This window comes from Dasypus novemcinctus (genome assembly GCF_030445035.2).
Source record: "Dasypus novemcinctus isolate mDasNov1 chromosome 12 unlocalized genomic scaffold, mDasNov1.1.hap2 SUPER_12_unloc_1, whole genome shotgun sequence".
Classification (NCBI taxonomy): Eukaryota; Metazoa; Chordata; class Mammalia; order Cingulata; family Dasypodidae; genus Dasypus; species Dasypus novemcinctus.
This window is the reverse complement of record NW_026688129.1, coordinates 1803314-1824583: the sequence shown is the minus strand read 5'-3', so window position 1 is coordinate 1824583 and position 21270 is coordinate 1803314. Positions and strand designations below refer to the sequence as shown.

General features: G+C 41.1%; 1 long non-coding RNA gene across 2 annotated transcripts in view; it reads left to right on the top strand.

The window, feature by feature from the left end:
• Window positions 1-21270, top strand: part of LOC131277397 (uncharacterized) — an 84780-nt gene that overhangs the window by 40503 nt on the left and 23007 nt on the right. Inside the window, exons 3-4 of one of the 2 annotated variants that reach the window (XR_009184573.1) lie at window positions 5862-5938; window positions 8627-9054. This is a non-coding gene — a long non-coding RNA (uncharacterized lncRNA). Of the gene's footprint in view, window positions 1-5861; window positions 5939-8626; window positions 9055-21270 lie in introns of those variants that run through there. The other variant, XR_011648142.1, reaches the window with a different exon arrangement.

The following is a 21270-nucleotide window of genomic DNA, read 5'->3' as shown; positions in this document are numbered from 1 at the left end:
CATACTCCAGTATTTCTGTTTAGAATTCATCACTTATATCAAACTGCCAGAGTAAGTTTCTATAAAGGGTATTTATTTGTGGTAGGAGCTTACGGATACCAGGGCATCAAGCATAAGTTGCTTCCCTCACAAAAGTGTGTTTTCAGTTGTTGGATCAAGACGGCTGCTGACATCTGTGAGGGTTCAGGGTTCCTGAGTTCCTCCCTTATTGGGGCTTGCTTCTCTGACCTCTGTGTGCTTACTTCTTGGGCCTCCAGCATAAGGCTTCAGCATCAAGTTCCATCATCAAAACTCTAACATCAAAACCCCTCAACTCTGTCCTTTGCCATGCCTTTTATCTGTCAATTCCCACCCACCAAGGTCAGGTACTCAGTGCCCAAGTGACATAAGAGGTTTACTTGATTAACTACTCAAGTATACTGAGTGCAGTATAATCTCATATGTCCAGGGGAAAAGACCAGTTTACAAACATCATCCAATATTTCTTTTTAGAATTCATGAATAATTGCAAACTGGGGAAACGGACTTTTGGCCCAGTGGTTAGGGCGTCCGTCTACCATATGGGAGGTCCGCGCTTCAAACCCCGGGCCTCCTTGACCCGTGTGGAGCTGGCCATGCGCAGCGCTGATGCGCGCAAGGAGTGCCATGCCACGCAAGGGTGTCCCCCGCGTGGGGGAGCCCCACGCGCAAGGAGTGCGCCCGTGAGGAGAGCCGCCCAGCGTGAAAAGAGAGAGCAGCCTGCCCAGGAATGGCACCGCCCACACTTCCCGTGCCGCTGACGACAACAGAAGCGGACAAAGAAACAAGACGCAGCAAACAGACACCAAGAACAGACAACCAGGGGGGGGGGGAAATTAAATAAATAAATAAATCTTAAAAAATAATAATAATAATTGCAAACTGCTACACCCCACCCTCTAAATTATAAAAAGGCATTACCAATAAAAAAAAATTTAAGTCAGTTACAATGCAAGTAGTAAATCACGTGGCAATCAATATAAAGAAATACAGTTTGTGCTGGGGCAAAGTTTTCTATAGATCTCTGAAACTTACAAAATAATTCATCTAATTCCAATACAGAAATGGACAAAGGGTAAACATTTTCCTTATATTGTAGAGAAACTGGGAGGGAAACATGAGTCATGGGTCCTCAACATTTCAGTAAAGCTGCAGGGCATCCTCCATTCAATTTCAGTCTTAGAGTTATTCTTAAGGTGATGGTTTCTTCTTCTTGGGTCCATGTGTGGAACCGCCCTTTCCACTGAATTGTCCAAAGGTTATTTTCTTGTTTCTACCCTCATCAAGCATCGTGTCGTTGACCAAGCTCCAGATCTCTCCCTCCAGGAATGTTGGGGTGATTGCCACACCTTACCCAATCTTTGGGTTAGAGTCTTCACCCCCCCTAGTAGAGTGATGTGAAAACAACATTCTCCCTAACCTATGGCATACAACCTCAGCTCTCTCAGAGTAGTGACTTGACCACCTGGTCTTCTCTAACCTTTGGGGGAGGGGTCCACCTCTCTCATACCTGTGGAGTGCTGACTTTAACTGCCCTATTCCTTGGGGAATGTGTTCTACCCTCTCTGTACCATGGGGCAGCAAAAGTCTCCCAGAACATTGGTCAGGAACATCCACCCTCTTCAACTGCTGGCAAAATCACCCTTTGTCCATATGGGTGGGGTTCCTCTCTTGTCCCAGGGTGATGTCCTAATTCCAGATCTCTGCTTCCATGATTTTTCTCTTAAAGCTGTTTCTCCTTCAATCTCTCCTTCCCCTGTCCTTTTTATTACAGGCTGAGAGTTGTTTTTTTTTTTTTTGTTCATACAGCTCTCTCATAAACCTTGTTGTTTTAGCATGTAGGAAGCAGGGGTACATGCCTACAGACAGTAAGTCTTCCCACAAGTCTTTCCTAGATAAGTATATCTTCAATCTTGATTTACCAGTTCCTAGTTTAGTTAAGTCCTCCAGTGGGGCACTTTCATCAGGGATCTTCATCTCCAGAAGCTTGGAAGTTCCGGAATCCGTTTCTGTTTTCTTTATTCCTGACAGTTCAGTCCTCAGTGTATCTCTCTCATCTAGCATTTTGCTGTAAACTGGATGCAGACGCCAAGCTGCGTTCTCCAGCTCCATTTGGAATTTTCTTCAGCTAAATGCCCAGGCTTGCATTTTCAAATTCTGCCTTCCATAAAATACCAGGAGTTAATCTTGCTAAGTGCTCTGCAACTTTAAAACATGGATTGCCTTTCCTCCAGTTTCCAATAATAATTTCATCATTTACTTTTAAGGCATCATCAAAAGTCTCTTTAGCCTCCATATTGCTATCAGTAGTCTCTTCAAGCACTATAGGTCTTTTCTTCCAAATATCTCACAATTCCTTAAAAAAATACCCCCTTGCCCTTTTTTAAAACCATTCCAGCATTTTGGTAATTACCAAAGAACTTCCCCACACCTCAGGAACAAATTCTTTATTAGTCAGCCAAGGGGGTGCTGATGCAAAATACCAGAAATTGGTTCGTTTTTAGAAAGTGTATTTATTTGGGGTAGGAGGTTACAGATAGCAGGCCCTAAAGGTTAAGGTGCTTCCCTCACCAAAGTGTATTTTCACTTGTTTGGAGCAAGGTGGCTGCCGACATCTGCTAGGGCTCAGGCTTCCTGAGTTCCTCCCTTCCTGGGGCTTGCTTCTCTTCCCTCTCTGTGCTTCCTTCTTGTGGCTCCACCTTAAGACTTCAGCATCAAACTCCAGCATCAAAACTGCAACATCAAAAACCCTCAATTCTGTCCTTGCCATACTTTTTATTGGAGAGTCCCATCCCACCATGGGGCTGGTGCTCAAGGCCCTACTGACATAAGTAGGTTAAGTTTACTGAATCAAGTAAACCTGGGAATCCAGTGTAATCTATATACCCAGAGGAAAAGACAAGTTTACAAACATAATCCAATATTTCTTTTTGAAATTTATGAGTAATATCAAACTGCTACAGGGTCCTTTTTATTTCTTTTGGGTATGGCTCTACAGATCTCCCATGTAGATTTATTGAATGGACAGTTGTGCCTGAGCTGGGTGTGTTTGACAGGTTTGTAAAAAATCTCTTGACCCTAGATGTGGTGGTCTGTTTCTGAAACCATCGTGTTGTTTCCGTTGGTCTATGTGTCTTTTTTTATGCCAGCACCATGCTGTTTTTTTTCCCCTGCAGATAGGTAATATGAGTTAAAATCCAGAGTGAGAGTGCATGGAAGTGAGAGTCGTCCAACTTTGCTTATCGTTTTTAAGATGTGATGACTATTCAAGACCCCTCCCTATTTCAAATAAATTTTGTAATCCTGCTTTCCATTTATTTTTTAAATGCTGGTGGAATTTTTATCAGATTGCACTGAATCTGTGTATCGACTAGAGTAGAATTGGCATTTAATAACATTAATGTTCCAGTCTGTGAGCATGGAATGTCCTTCCAATTATTTACATCTTTTTGAAATTAACAGTGAGTTGTAGTTTTCTTTATACACGTGCTTTGCAATGTTGGTTATGTTCATTCCTAAATATTGTGGTTTTATCTATCATCCTTTATTTTCACCACTCTTTTGATACTCTGTTACTTTTACTGATACAATCTTCATTTGTAGACTCTCTTCCAAGCCTCTCTCTCTTGTTTGTTTTTGTTTTTTTCCGCAGGAGCACACCCTTTAGTATTTCCTGCAAAGCTAGTCTCTTTGTTATAAACTCTCTCAATTTCTGTTTATCTGTGAATATTCTATATTCATCCCAATTTTGAAATACAGTCTTGCCAGATGTGAAATTCTTATTTTGAAGTTTTTCTCTTACAGTGTCTTACATACATCATTGCACTCTGTTCTTTTCTGCATGGTTTCTGATGAGAAATCTGCATTTAATCTTACTGGAAATCCCTCATGTGTCACGCATTGCTTGTCTCTTGCTGCTCTCAAACAGAGCACTGAATGAGAATGATTATAATGGCAATATATATTCTAGTCAAATAGATGGACTTTAAAGAAAAATAGAAATCCTTTGTGCATTTAGAAAAAACCAAGTGGCATAATAGTAAGAACATTAGAATCTCATCAAGGTTTTGAAAACCGTGCATCGTGTGAATGGAAAATGGAGTCATTAATTTTATACCCATGACAACTCATGTCCACGTGTAAAAGGCATGGAAGACCAAGTATTACACTTAGACCATGGGTCATGGGTCATAATGTTCCCTTGTTCCCTTCCATGTGAGTGAGCAGAGTTCAATAAAGGAAGTGTTTAGAAAGACATTGGCCTGAGGACAGATGCTAAGTATTAAATTTACCATTGCTTGTTCAGCTATGACTAAATGAGGGTTCTATGAGAGAGGGAGTGTCCTTGGTGGAAGCCACCAGGAAGACAGACTTCAGATAATCCAGGGAACTCTGTCTCTCTTTAGGGTGCTTATCTGTATATGTGTTTGTTTTATTGATCAATATTAAGAAAAAAACTAGTGAGGGTTAAATATTGTTTAATATAATACCTAATATTAAAAGTAAATCCTTATTCTAAAACTCACTTTAAATCTATTGTAGTAAAAACTTGACTTTCACTGAATTGGTTGATTAGAGAAAGTGTATAAGGGGTCCAGTCCTGAGGCATCTCCATTTGTTTGGTTTTATGTCTTCTTTCAGTCTCCAAACACCAGCTCCTCTGAGGTTCCAGCTAAGACCCTCAGTTCATGCGTGGTCTTTGTAGCTGTCAGTACTAGGATCTGCAACACAAACACTTGTTCTGGAATCTGGGAAGGCAGAGAGAGGAATGGAGGAGGAAGCTGTCCATGTTGACCCTAGAGACACCTGCCAGCCCACTTCTCCAAATTAAGGAGCCATTGGGTGGATGGCCAAGCACCCCAGGGGCTTGTATGGAAAGGGTCTCTGTTCCCTGTGTAGTTCTCAGGACACCCTTTACTTCCTGTGTCTATTTTCATCAGCTAGTTCTTTTCTTCACTTGCATGGTCACATAAAATATTAATTGCAGCTTCCGTTGTGTTCCCTTCAGTATTCCTGAATTTCCTGAAATGCCAAAAAGAAAGCTAGGAAAGCCGTGGATTCCATGTGCACTTGTTTCCCTTCTTCTCTTCTTCTGATTTCCACATTTCCTCTTCTTTCTCTTCATCTCTTTTTACTTCCCAAATCTCTTTATTTGACCCTAGTACAGGATAATTTCTAGAATCAGACTTGTTCTGGAACAGTGTTGACAGCTGGGGGAGGGAGGGGAGAAAAGATTTATGCGTGTCCACGTGACCCAGTGCAGGAAAACCCGCAGTGGCCTGAGGAACGTTGTCAGGGAGGGGCATGAGTAGAGCTTGGGGGACAGGGCAGCCGTGTCTGGCTGGAGCTGTGGGTTCTGAGAGGAGCAGGGAGCCCTGGGCCCTGTGGTCCAGAGACGCTGTGGTGGGCCTGGTTCATTCCAGGAGAGCAGGTCAGCAGAGGGGGAGAGCCAGGGTGTGAAACAGGCCAGTCAGTCGCCCCTTCCCCAAGTCCTGCAGAAACCCTGCCAGGCCTTGGGCAGTGCTGAGGGGCAGCTGGACAGCGCTTTCTCTGAAATGGGAGCCAGTTCAGTTTCATTCCTAATCCTGGAATTTTGGATTTGGGTGAAATGTGGAGGCTAGGAAGTGTATTCCAGGATATGCCACCCACTGCCCCTCTCACTCACACCCCCTGCCTTGACCCCACATTCACAAGCACCCCCACAGGCTTGCACATAGACAGTCCCCAGTCCCTGTACCCAGAATCCATGCCAGCTTACGGGACCACCGATGCTTATAAGAACGGTAGTTCTTTACCTGGAATATCAGTTTCTCTAACCAAACCCCAATTCTTGTTTCTTCTAGCATATGGAACCAGAATGATTCTTCAGACAAAGCCAGCAGTCAGTCTCTGATCTTCTTATACAGATTTTTCCTCAAAAGTGAGTGATTCCAGAATATGCACTGTTTTTGCTTGCTTTTAGAGTCATGCCCAATTACAGAAGTGAAAACTCTGTATCAGATCATGCTGTGTAGTGTTTGCTCAGGTCCTGTGTTCTCTTGGTGCTTTAGAAGAATAGGTGGGAAATGGTGGTTAAGTCAAAGGCCCCATAAGGAAGTATCGGGACATCTGTGGAAGGGCACAGGCTTTGCTTGGACATACATCCCTCAAGCCCATTTTGCTTTGCAATTACAAAATTCTTAATAGATGGAGGGAAAATTGTTGCTGAGGTAATGACCCCTACCATATAGTTAATAATCTGCTGCTGCCTCTTGAGAATCTCATTTTCAAAAGGGGTCAGTTTGAATAGGACCCCATTCGACACTTTCTTCTCCTACAAACTTGTTAATATCAAATACAGGTATATGCTTAGGTCTCTTTATATGAAATCACTGGAAAGATAAAGAAACAAGGTAAAATTTGTATCGTAAAATGGAATAGCAGCACCACCGCAACATTAGATGGTGCCACCTCATCTTCTTAGTCATTGAGAACCTCAACCATCATTTATTCCTTGGGAGCTGGGAGGACACAGAGTATCTCCGAGCACATTGGCATTTTAACCATGTATTACTTGGAATATTCTGGCTTTGGACAGATGGGTAGAGTGTTTGGAGTTTGTGGATTAACAAGTTCAGTGTGAGCTGCTGGTCTGGCCATCTTTCTTACTATAAGAAGAATAGCAAAGACAGTAGGAGGAAGGAAATGTGAATTAGAGTGCTTGTTTTTGTAGTTAATGGCAACGTAAACTAACTTGTGATAATTAGTGTAGAAATGGAATTAAAATTCAATGAGAACTATACAGCAAGTTGGTGGTGTAAGAAGAAGCTCCTAATGGCAGCTGCTGCTACAGGGCAGTTAGCAAACACCCAGAGCTCTCTGGAGCTAGATGAAGCACGTGTTGGAAGGCTCCAGGAGGCCAGAAGAGCATCCTGCATCATCCTTGAAGGAGTGGAAGCAGGAGATGCCCATCTGCAGAGAAGACTCGTAAGTAGAGGCTCCACGCCCAGGAGACCGGGGCCCATCCTCCTCTGGTGGCACAGCCCGCCTGAGGAGCTGTCCCGAGGCTGGAATTGAAAGCACCACTTCCCCAAAATGGGAAAATATCTTCAAGACCTGGTGGAAGGTGGTGGATTCTTAAATGAGATAAGAGAAGGACTGAGTGGAGTACTGATGTTTAATGTATGTAGATGTTTTAATTAGCTTTACTGTAATATTGTAGAAATGTATAGAGTTGATGGTAACACACAGTGAGTAACAGCTAGTTTATAAAATGGGATGTGACTGAAAATGGTAGTCCAATTATGTGGAATTGTGGTTGATGGTACAGATGCACGAGTGTCCTTTGTGAGCTCGAACAAATGTAAGTCAGTACTGCAGGGTTTTGGGAATGTGGAGAAGCATGGGAAAAATACAGCTGCAGTGACCTCTGGACTGTGGCAATAGTATATTATTCTTGAATCTATGCAAAAGATGTACTATGTTGATACTGAGGCAGTATGGAAAATGTGAGGCAAATGTACACTATGGACATGGCAATAATCAGATGATATTATTTTACCTGTAGCAGATGACACAGCACATTGTGGTGTGTTGATGGAGGAGTGTTGTTTGGGAGTTTTGCGCATGTACGTGATTGTTTTATAAGTATAACTTTTGTTATTAAAAATATATATACATATTTAAAAAATGATAGGGTGGGTTGGAGGAAAAACAGACCAAATGCAAGAGAAGAACTATGATTAGTAGTAAGATTTTTGACAGTGTTCTTTCATAGTTTGTAAGAAACGTCTTAAGGTGGAGGGTCGATGTATGGGACCCCTGTAGGATGTTATGCGTGTTTGGTTTGTAGGTTCACAACTTTATCTATACTTAATTGTTTATGTATGTTCATATATAAATGATATAAAGATGATAATCATTGGATGGTTAGGGGGAAAATACTTTGTTTATTAGTAATATTTTGACAATGCTCTTTAATCATTAGTCAAAAAGGTTTAAAAACAATGCTAGTTATTGGTGGTAGGGTGAGATGATATATATGTTTATTTGATGTTATGTATGTTTGTTTCCTAAGTTCAGAACTATTACACATTTTTCTTTTTATTTCTCTACCCTCCCCACCCCAGTTGTCGGCTCTCTGTGTCTATTCACTGTGTGTTCTTCTGTGACTGCTTCTATCCTTGTGAGCAGCAGCGGGAATCTGCATTTCTTTTTGTTGCGTTCGTGTGTGCTGCAACATTCTTGTGCAGTGTGCACTTTCTTTCGCGCTCAGTGGCTCTCCTTACAGGGCGCACTCCTCGCGCATGAGGCTCCCCTTCGCAGGGGACACCCCTGTGTGGCAGGGCACTCCTTGCACGCGTCAGCACTGCACATGGGCCAGGTCCACACGGGTCAAGGAGGCCCTGGGTTTGAACTGCAGAGCCCCCATGTGGTAGGTGGATGCCCTATCTGTTGGGCCAAGTCCCCTTCCCCTATTATAAATTTATTGTTGATGTATGTTTATGTACGAATGTTATGTTTCTACTTTTTAAAAATTCAACAACAGTGTCCCGTGGTGCCTTCTGTGTGTTCTGTAAAATATCTCGTAAATTTCCAAAATTGCCATTGTTGTTTTTACATCTTCCAGATCTTTTCAACCACATGGATCCACATATGCTGACCATGCATTTGCCATATGTTCTCTAGGAATTTCTCCTTGATGAAAAGCAACCATTTTGGTGGATTGGATTCAATTCCAGGCAACTCAAATACTGTGGTTTTGAAATCATCTACTTTTTTCCCCTCAAAGCTGAGTGATTCCATAATATGTACTCTCTTAGCTTGCTCTTGAAGCCCCCTGCAATTAGAGAAAATAAAACTCTGTGAGAGTCATGCTGTACAGTGTTTGCTCAGATCTTGGTGAATTTAGAAAACCAAATCTTGGTGATTTTAGATATAGCACTAAATTCAAAGACCGAAGAAAATTTTGGAGGGTACCTACATGAGCTGTTCCTGTCCATTTGGTGGCAATTACGAGTGCCTTAATTCAAAGAGGAAAAATTGCTTCATAGGAAAAGGCTCCCTACCATACAGCTTATAAGCTGAGGCTGCTTGTTTTATCAGGTGTCCTTTATTAGGAATCCCCTCTTCGATATGTCTCCTCCCCCAGAATGGCAGCTGGCATCTGTAGTGTACATGGTCGTGTTTTCTTGTCTGTACTCAATTGAACAAGAATGAATGCAAGAAAGGAACATATCTATTTTAGAGAAAAACAGGTGACTTTATCTTGGCATTAGATATGGCCCTTGATCTACCCTGTCAGTCAGAAGCTCCTCTAACATGTTCTCCAAGGGACCTGGGAGACAAAGATACTGTCACCTTGCTCAGGGAACTTGACTTGACTAGAACAAGGAAGGGGCTAGAGGGTATGGAAGCTCTTGGTTAACAAGCAATGTATCAGCGCTCTTATTTATTCACATTCTAGCACGTATTCTTTTCCTTTCATGGTTTTATTTTGGCTATTGTAGTATATAAGTTGTTTTCATTTGAATTTCCCTAATGAATAATGTCTTTGAATAGCTTTTCATGTCATCATTGGTAATTGTTATGTCCTCCGGAGACTTAACTATTCATGTCCTTTGCCCATTTTTAATTGTGTTGCTTTTCTTTCTTTTGTGTTCTGGGTGTTATTTTTAAGTCAGTGTCTTTTTTTTAAAGATTCAGAGATTACACAAAATGTTACATTAAAGAATAGAAGAGGTTCCCATATACCCCACTACCTACCCCCCAACTCCTCCCATATCAACAACGTCTTTCATCAGTGTGGCATATTCATTGCATTTGATGAATACATGTTCAAGCGCTGCTACACAGCATGGATTATCGTTTACATTGTAGTTTACACTGTCTCTCCATCCATTCATTGGGTTATGACAGGATATATAATGTCCCGCATCTGTTCATGCAGTTTCATTCAAGACACATCCAAGTCCTGAAAATGTCCCCCCATCACACGTCTTTTTCCCTCTTCCTGCCTTCAGCAACTCCCATGTCCACCGTCTCCACATCAATGACATAGTTTCTTCCATTGCTAGAGTCACAATAATTTTATAGTAGAATACCAGTAAGTCCATCCTAATTCATATTTTATTCCTCCATCCTGAGGACTCTGGGATGGCGATGTCCATTCCACCTATAAATCGAGATGGGGCTTAGATCCCCCGTGACCAATGGATGGGATTCTCCTGCTTGCAGTTGAAGACTTTCTCAATTCCCTGGTGTGGTGTTTGACCATCCTCACCTCCCTGTTAATTAACCTGGGTAAGTCCAACGAACCAGAGAGTAGGTATTGCAATTCTACTTAGGTTCTGGGCCCAGCTGGCACACGGACAGCCCAGAAATTCAAGTCTCCTGAGCATACACCTATCCCAGCACCAACCTCAGGTTCAGTAAAAGTGACAGAAGAGGGATATGTAGCGAGATCACATCTGAGTCCAACTCCATCACAAGTTCCAGAGTAGGGCCCACTGGCAAGGCAGTGAACTCCAGAGCCATCTGTCATAACTGTAGGACCTAAGTGGGCAAACACTAGTGAGGAAGGATGGCCCAATGATGGGCCCTTGATACTGAGGACTATGATAATGAGCCTGTGTGCATGAAGTTTCAACTGGGTATAGAACTGCAGGGTGCCTAAGAGTTACCTCTGAGAGCCTCCATGTTCCTCAGATTGTTTATGTATGTTCATATATATATGACATGAAGATAATAATAGGGAGACTTGGGGGAAAACACTTTGGTTAATAGTAATATTTTGACTATGCTCTTGAATCATTAGTTTAAAAGGTTTGACAAGAATATGTTATTGGTGGTAGGTGAGTCATGGAAGTCCTGTCTGATGTTATATATGTTTATTCCTTTCTTTCACAACTGTTAGTATACACTTATTGTTTATGTATGTTTGTGAGTGGGTGATGTATTTCAATAAATCAATTTTTTAAAAAAGTGCCTTTCGGGGAAGCGGCTGTGGCTCAAAACAGTTGGGCTCCCACCTGCCATATGGGAGGCCCTGGGTTCAAGTCCTGGGCCTCCTTGGTAAGGGAGTTTTGCCTGCCCATCACAGAAATAGACGGTCTGTACACCGCGGAGAGCTCACATAGCAAGACGACACAACAAAGGGAGACAAGCAAATATAGCAAAAATGCACAGCAAATAGAAACAGAGAACAGGTAGCCAAAAACATGTCAAAAAGAGGGGTTTTTTAAATAAATAAATAAGTAAATCTTTTTTTAAAAAAGTGCAATATCTTCCCTGAGATCTCAGAAATTAATAACTTAGAGGTGGATTCACAGCTGGGAGTGGAAACTCCAAGGTCAGTGTCCTGTCCATGAAACACAGCTGTTTTGTCAAAAAATATCCACTTTATTTTAATCCTTTCCCAGTTTTGAATGAATCAGACAAGGGTGTCAAATTTAAGTGTCTCTCAGAAATGGCATAAAGGGCTGTGAGCCAATGTCCATATGGGCAAAATCTATGGTAAGGTAGAAGGGTGTAGTTGTGCGTTGGATGGACGTGACAGTGTTGCAGTGATGGTATTGGGATGGGCGGTGGTGGTCTGTGAGGGCGGTAGGGTGGGGGTTTGCACTGTCCATGGAACTGGGGGCAGTTTTGGGGGAGGGAGTAGATGATCGCTGGGGTTTTGCAGTAGAAACTAGAACATTAGGTATGTTCTTTTGGCCTTTGCAGCAGTGGAGTTGTACTGGTTTAGGGTGTTTGATGAGGGAGCGATGCAGGAGCGGGTGCACCTTGGCAGGCTTGTGGGGAGTGTGTGAGTGCTCATCCTGTCATCGTGGGCTGTTTCAGTGTGTGGAGACCCACAATGAATGGGAAGGTGATGGACTCCCATCCTAGGGAGTGCTGCTATGTTCTTAAATAGAAGGGTGGGAGTCTTTAGAGAGAGAAGACAGAGCCTAATAGGTGAGGACAGGCCAGTATGTCAAGCCTTCAATGTTACCATAAGTAATTATGAATCTTGTTCTTCAAGGAGTGAAGCTTGGTGGTTCCCGTGACTCCTGAGGAAAGCGGGAGGAAGAATACAATAGATGGAACATGGGGCATTGGAATATTTTTACTTTATCTTACAATGATGGGTCAGGATGTGTAAGAATTCATCAAAATTTTAAAAAGTGCGTGGTCCAACTTGTAAGCATAATGTGAATCATTGACCACTGTTAGCAGGAATGCTTCAATATTTGTACCTCATCTGTAAGAAATTCACCATCTACATGTAAAATGTAATTAATAGGGGAAACAGGAAAAGGAAGAGGATGTTGGATATATGGGAATGCGCTGTATTCTCTACATGACTTTACTATAACCTAAAACTTCTTTAAGAAGAAAAAATAATACACTGGGGAAAGCAATGGAAAAAATGTCACTTTGCTTACAGGACAGTAAATCTTATAGTGATGAAAGACATAATGGAATTTTTTAAATTTAATTTTTTATTTCAAAATGTAAAAAATTTTTTAACTTTCTTAGTTTTAATAGTTTGATTACTTCATTTTCTTATTAAATGTATTTGGTTATTTTGTTGACTTCGTTTTGAAGAAATTCTGGATCCCAGACAGGTTACAGCTGTGGAAGGGGGGGGATCATTGGTGTGGGGTGTCAGTGTTGGGGGATGCATGGGAAGAAGTTCACCTGGGGCATACGTATAAGGCATTTGCATGAGGTGAAATATTCATGGGGTGTTGTCACGGTGTGTGGAGATTGACACAATAAACAATAGAATATAGAATTCCCATCCTGGGGAGCTCTGCCACATTCCCTAATGGATAGCAAGAATCCCCCAAGTACAGGGACAGTGACTATTGAAGGAGGATGGACCATTGATGGACCCTTGATATTGATAACTATACTTAGCAATCTTTACTTTTGAAATTGAAACTTATCCTAGTATTATAGGCTGCCTAAGGGATATCACCTGAGAACCTCCTTGTTGCTCAAGTGTGTCCTCTAAGCCATGTCAGCATAGAAATGCACTATGTTGCCCCTGGCATGGGACATGACTCCCAGGGATGAGGCTCCCTGGCAAGAAGGGGCTGCTACCAGGCACCTAGTAGTTCAACTTGAAAAAGTCATTGAAGAAAAGGCGGAAAGGGTAAATGCAAATGAGTTTATGTGGATAAGAGTTCAAAGTGTGCCTGGAAAGGGTGTTGGAGGAAATAATGGCTGAAAACTTCCCAAATCTACTGAGAGAGATGGATGGTACATGTCCAGGAAGCACAAGGCACCCCAAACACCATAAATCCCAACAGGCCCACCAAGACATATACTTGTCAAATTATCCAATGCTCATGAGAAAGAGAAAATTCTAAAAGCAGCAAGAGAAAAGAGAACCATCACATACAAGGGAGGCTCCATAAGATGAAGTGCTGATTTCTCCTCTTAAACCATGGAGGCAAGAAGGCAGTGGTATGATATAGTCAAGGTACTACAATAAATTTCCAACCAAGAATTCTCTACCCAACTAAGCTAGCATTCAAAAATGATGGAGAGTTCAAAATATTCACAGATAAACAGAAATTAAAAGAGTATGGCAATAAGAACTCTGTCCTTCAAGAAATACTAAAGGGAGTTGTGCAGGACGAGAGAAAAAAACAGGAGAGGCAGAGTTGGAGGAGGGTATAAGAGCAACAAAAAAGACAAAAAGAGACGGAAATAAATCAACAAAATATGACAAACACAAGTCCAAACAAAATATGGCTAACATAAATATAGTTCCTTGCAAGTACTGACACTGAATGTCAGTGGATTAAACACACCTGTCAAAAGATTCAGACTGGAAGATTGGATAAGGAAATATGACCCACGTATGTGCTGTCTACAAGAAACACATCTTAGACCCAGGAATTCAAGGAGTTTTAAAGTAAATGGCTGGAAAACAATCTTACATGCAAACAATAACCAAAAAAAGGCAGGAGTTGCCACCTTAATATCAGACAAAATAGGCTTGAAAGGTGAAACGATTTTGAGAGACAAAGATGGATACTACATATTAGTGAAAGGGACAATCTGTCAAGAAGAACGAACAATCATAAATATTTATGCTCCTAACAAGGGTGCCTCCAAATATGTGAGGCCAACACTGGTAAAACTAAGTGAAAGAATAGATGCCTCTCAAATCATAATGGGAGACTTTAATACACCACTATCACCTTAGGACAGAATATCTCAAAAGAGAATCAATAAAGAAAGAAAAAATTTGGACAGTATATTAGAGGAGCTGGACCTATTAGACATATACAGATCATTACACCCAAATACAGCAGTATATACATTTTTCTCAAGTGCATGTGGATCATTCTCCAAGATAGACCATACGCTAGCCCACAAAGAAAGGCTCAATAAATTCAGAAAGATTGAAATCATACAAAATAATGTCTCTGACCACAGTGGAGCGAAGCTGGAAATCTGCAAGGGCCAGAGGCCCAGATTTCACACCAAGATATGGAAATTAAACAGCACACTCTTAGAAAAACAGTGGGTCAAAGAGGAAATCTCATAAGAACTTACTAAGTACCTTGAAACTAATGAAAATGATAACAGAACATACCAAAACTTATGGGACGCAGCAAAAGCAGTACTGAGAGGGAAATTTATAGCCATAAATTCATACATTAAAAAAAAAAAACAAAAATTGAAGAACCAACGGTACATTTAGAGGAATTAGTTAAAAAAAACAACAAAGTAACCCCACAGGAAGAAGAAAGAAAGAAAGAAAAAAAGATAAGAGAAGAACTAAATGAAATAGAAAATAAAATGCATTTGAAAAGATAAATAAAACCAAGAGCTGGTTCTTTGCGACCAATAAAATTGACAAACCCTTAGACCAACAAAGAAAAAAAGAGAGAAGATGCAAATACACAAAATAAGAAATGAGAAACGAGATATAACCACTGACCCCACAGAAATTATGACTATCATAAGAGGATACTTGGAAAAACTATATTTCTACAAAAATGACAATTCAAAGGAAATGGACAAATTCCTAGAAAGAAATAAGCAGCCTGTATTGATGAAAGAAGAAATTGACGATCTCAACAAACCAATCACAAGTAAAGAGATAGAATCAGTCATTAAAAATCTCCCAACTAAGAAGGGTCCAGGGACATATGGCTTTACAGGTGAATTCTACAAAACATTCCAGAAAGAACTAACCCAGTCTTGCTGAAACTCTTCCAAAAAATTGAAACAGAAGGAACATTACCTAACTCATTCTATAATGCCAACATTACCCTAGTACCTAAGCTAAACAAAGACACTACAAGAAAGGAAAATTACAGATCAATTTCTCTAATGAACCTAGACGCAAAAATTCTCAACAAAATACTTGCTAACCGTATTCAACAACACATTAAACGAATTATACACCGTGACCAAGTAGGATTTATTCCAGGTATGCAAGGATGGTTCAACATAAGAAAATCAATCAATGTAATATACCATAAAAACAGATTGAAGGAAAAAAATCACATGATTATATCTATAGATGCAGAAAAAGCATTTGACAAAATACAGTACACTTTCTTGATGAAAACACTGCAAGGAAATTTTCTGGAAATGATAAAGAATATATATGAAAAACCCACAGCCAACTCGTTTACAATGGTGAAATCCTAAAATCTGTCCTTTTAAGATAGGAACAAGACAAGGATGCCCACTATCATCTCTTCTATTTACATTGTTTTAGAAGTACTTGCTTGAGCACTGAGTCAAGAACCAGATATAAAAAGCATTAAAATTGGAAAGGAAGAAGTCAAAATTTCATTATTTGTGGATGACATGTTCCTATACATAGAAAACCCTGAGAGGTCTACAACAAAGCTTCTAGAACTCATAAATGAGTTTAGTAAAGTCCCAGATTATGAGATCAATGCAAAAACATCCGTAGCATTTCTGTACACCAATAACGAACATGCTTAGGAGGAAATCAAGAAACAAATACCATTGACAATAGTCAATTAAAAAATCAAACACCTAGGAATAAATTTAACTAAAGATGTAAAAAACTTATACACAGAGAACTACACAAGACTGTTCAGGGAATTCAAAGAAGACCTGAATAAATGGAATAATATTCCCTGTTCATGGATAGGAAGACTAAATATTATTATGATGTCTATCCTATGAAAACTGATCTACACATTCAAGGCAATCCCAATAAAAATGAACACAGCATTCTTTAAGGAACTAGAAAAACTAGCTATGAAATTTATTTGGAAAGGAAAGAGGGCCTGAATTGCCAATGACATATTGAAAAAGAAAAACGAAATTGGAAGAATCACATTACCTGACTTCAAAACATACTACAAAGCTACAGTAGTGAAAACAGCATGGTATTGGCACAAGGAGAAACACACAGATCAATGGAACTGAATTGAGTATTCGATAAAGTTACCAAACCCTCTCAAGCTGGAGAGAATGGCCTATTCAACAAATGGTGCCTGGAGAACTGGATATCCATATGCAAAAGAATGAAAAAGGATTACCAACTCACACCTTATACAAAAATCAATTCAAGATGGATCAAAGACCTAGATATGAGACCCAAGACCATAAAGACTTTGGAAAGCAGTTTTGGGAAGCATCTCCTGGACCTTGTAATAGGAAATGGCTTCATGAACTTCACAACGAAAGCACGAGCAGCAAAAGAACAAATAGATAAATGGGACTTCCTCAAAATTGAAGCCTTCTGCCCCTCAAAGGAGTTTGTCAGGAAAATGAAGAAGGACAACCACCACACCATGGAGCCTAGAGTGCCTACAACTGAAAGCAGGAGGATTGCATCCAGTAACCATGTGAAATCTGAGCCTCCTCTTGACATAGAGGTGCAACGGACACAACCAATCCAAGGACCTCAGAGAAAAGGTGGCATTGGAGTGGGAAAAGTGGACATGGTGGCTGATGGGTATGGGGAATGGCCGGAAGAGATGAGATGTGGAGGCGCCTTTGGGACTTGCTTGGAGTTGCCCTGGATGGTGCTTCAGGGGCAGTCACTGGACATTGTTAATCCTCCCAGGGCTCACTGGATGGAATGGGGGAGAGTGTGGGCCATGATGTGGACCAATGACCATGAGGTGCAGAGATACCCAGAGATGTACTTACCAATGCAATGGAAGTGTCATGATGATGGGAGTGAGTGTTGCTGGGGGGGGGGGGAGGGGTGCGGTGGGGGTGGTGGGGTCGAATGGGACCTCATATTTCTTTAATGTAATATTTTTACAAAATCAATTAAAAAAAAAAAAAGAAAGTGAAAAGAGGGCCTACAGAATAGGAGAAAATTTTTGGTAACCATATATCTGATTAGGAGACTTATAACCTGCATATTTAAAGAACTCCTGTATCTTGAAAATAGAAAGACAAAGAACCCATTTTAAAAATGGGAAAAAGATTAAAGAGACATTTCTTCAAAAATATATACAAATGGATAAAAAGCACATGAAAAAATGCTCCAAATCTCTAGGTATTACAGAAATGAAAATCTAACTACAATGAGATACCATTTTCCCTTAAGATTGGCAGCTATGAAAAAAACAGAAGACTTCAAGTGCTGGAGAGGATGTGGAGGAATGGGAACACTCATCCACTGCTCCCGGGAATGCACAAGGATCCAGCCATTCTGGAGAACAGTTTGGCGGTTTCTCAAAAAACTAGGTATAGACTTGCCATATGACCCATCAATTCCACTGCTGGGTATATACCCAGTAGGACTGAAAACAAGGACACAAACCAATATATGCATACCAGTGTTCATAGCAGCATTGTTCACTATTGCCAGAAGTTGGAATCAACCCACATGCCCATCAACAGATGAATGGATAAATAAAATGTGGTATATACATACAATGGAATACTACTCATCTTTAACAACGAATACACTACAAAAACACGTGATAATATGGATGAATCTCGAGAACCTCATGTTGAGTGAAGCAACCCAGGCATTGAAGGACAAATACTACCTGACCTCAATGATATGAAAGAAGTAAACCAAGCTGCCTCAGAGAGCTAAAGACTGGATGATAAGCTGAAAGGAAATGGGGGGAAGAGGGGTTGGTAGAGGAAAGATGTAAACTGACACTTACATGGGTGAAATCTATGATAAGCTGGAGGTACAAGGAAGGGATAAAATGGGGGGAAAGGTTTACCTTTGCGTGGGGCTGTGCAGGCTTGAAGGGGGCTAGGGATGGGAGGATTGGTAATATTGCCTAAGAAATTGAGGGGAGGGTTGGGGACATAAGAACATAGGAGATTGTCAGGTATGTGGCTGAGAGTATAATGCTGTGAAACCTGTTTAGGATGCTTAAACAGGATAATCCGACATAGGACAGGCTCCTAGGGAATGTGAGTGCTCATTTTGCCATAGGGGGTTATATCATTGGTTAGAGACCCATATAATGAGAGTGAAGGTATACCCACATCCTGGGGAGGACTGATGTTCTCAAATAGAAGGAATTGTATCTCTCGAGAGAAATGGTGGCTCCCAATGTATTAAGGGCAGTTGTGCATGTCAAGCCCTCAACACTGTTGCAAATATCTCTGAACATGGCCCTTGGAACAATGAAGATTGACCATCACTGTGGGCCCTAAGGGGAGCGGGAGAGAGGTATTGAATAGATGGAATCAATGTAACTGTGTGGGCAATAGATGTGTTCCACAGGAGTACGTAAGGATGGATATAAGACATGTGAAATTACACCAAAAATATATAGTGGCTGATCAGGTAAAATGTAAATCATAATGTAAAACATAAGATAACTAAAAATTTAGAAAATTGTATAGTCTAAAACATAAACCACAATGTAAACCCAAACGTTACCTTGTTTGAAAGCTGTTGTCTCAATATCTGTACATCAGTTTAAATAAATATAGGATGAATATGTAAAAAGATTATTGCTGTGGAAGGAAAAAGGTTTTTAAGTTGGTGTGTGGGAGTACTGTATATTGTATATATGAATTACTGTGATCTAAAACTTTTGTGAAGATAAGCTCAATAATTAGGGTGAAAGAAAAAAAGAAGGACATAGACTCCGAGGAAAAGGCAGAAGAAGTTCCCTTGCCAATTTGCATACAGGGGAGCACTTACTGCAGTGATGGAAGGGAAAACACCAAAAACAAAGCTTTTGCTTGTTTAAATTTTTTGATACTCCAATTTATTTTTACTGTAATTTTTCCAAATTAATATGTATTCTATATCTAACCTTTAAACTCTTCACTATATTCCATTTTACTCTTAATAGAACCTGGAAATATATTGGGCTTCATTTTTGAAGAAGTTTTGGATCACAGAGAGGTTCAACAATGGCAGGAGAGGAATACTGGTGTGGCATGTTATTGACAGGAGATACATGGTTGGCAGGGAGTTCCCCAGGGCATATATCCAGGGTACATAAAACTGTTTGGATCTTTTCATAGTGATTACAATTAAAAACAGCAACTGAGGGAGTGGTGAGTTCCTCGCCAGGGGAGCTCTGTCACAGTCCCTAAAGGAATAGCAACAATCCCCCAAGTGAAACGGCAAAGACCAAAAAAGGACAGTCCAACAATGAGCCCTTGATACTAATGACTATGCTTGTGAGCCTGTGCACCTAAATTAAGAACAAGGCCTAGAGCTGCAGGGTGCCTAAGAGTTCCCTCCTGAGAGCCTCCGTGTTGCTCAAATGTGGCCAGTCTCAAAGCCAAACTCAGCATGTAAATGTATTGCCTCCCCCTCAGCATGGGACATGACCCCCAGGGATGAGCCTCCCTGCTGCCGAGGGATTACTACCAAGTACCAGCTGATGATGTAACTAGAAAATGACCTTGAATAAAAGGGTCAACAAGGACCAGCAGAATATCTCAGTCTACATGTAATACCAGGAGTTAAAAAGGCTTTTTTTTTTTTTGAACTGAACAAAAGGGGGAAATGGAAAGGGCAAATGAGTTTATATGCCTATGAGTCTCCAAAAAGAGCCTGGAGGTTATCAGACAGATTGCCCTAATGCACACCTGAGCAGAGCCCTAGAGACAGATAAAGTAGATACAACCTCAGGTATTGGTTTTTCTGAGGGCTGCAGAGACCCACGGGTTCTATGGTCATGGCAGATGGAGTTCAATGCCATGTCAGTTGGCTCTACTTTGGAGATCGTGTTTCTGTGTGATGGAGCTGGACTCAGATGTGACCTTTGTCCACAAGTCTCTCCTGTTACTTTTACCAGAACTGTAGTTGGTGGCGGGGTTTAATATATACCCAGGGGACCTGAATCTCTGGAATGACCATGTGATAGCCAGGCTCTGAGCCTCATCAGACTTGGAACTCCTACACTCTGGTTTATTGGACTTACGCCACTCAGCTAACATGGAGGTGAAGAAGTCAACCACCACACCAGGGAGCCGAGAGTGCCTACAACTGAAAGCAGGAGAATTGCATCCAGCATCTATGTGGAATCTAAGCCACCTCTTGATATAGATGTGGAGTGGACACAACCATTCTATGGTCCACAGTATGGAGGAATAAAGTATGGTTAGAGCGGACTTACTGATATTCTGTTCATGAACTATTGTGATTAATAATCGAAGAAAATGTGGCATGGTGTGGAGAAAGTAACCATGGTGGCTGCTGGGGGCAGGGAGTGGGAGGAACAGATGTGATGTGCGGGCATTTTTGGGGTTTGGAGTTGTCCTGGGTGGTGCTGCAGGGACACTTATCGTAGATTGTATGTCCTTCCATGGCCCACTGGTTGGACTCTGGGAGAGTGTGGGCTGTGGTGTGGACCATTGACCATGAGGTGCAGCGGTGCTCAGAGATGCATTCACCAAATGCAATGAATGTCTCATGATGGAGTAGGTTGTTGTTATGGGGGGAGTAGGGGGTTGGGGTATATATGGGGACCTTATATATTTTTATTGTAGCATTAAAAAATCAAATAAAGACAGAAACATAAAAAACATAAAAATTTTTTTGAAGTAAAAAGTAAAGTTAGCCTGGAGGTCATTTTAGAGGTTATGAATATGCACGTCTCAACAGGATCTCATTCACTCCCACAGTAAATATTCCCTCAATTAGCAGGTCTCCTGAGGCCTCTGGAGACATCCACACCCTGCAGGGAGGGCAGTCATCTCAGGAGTTTGGCTCCTTGCCAGTGGGCCCTCTTTTCTCCTTTGGAATTCATGCTCCCCAGTGTGACAGAGATGGAACTCAGTTGTGATTTCCCTACACAAAGCTGTTTTGCCAATTTTATTTGAACCCAC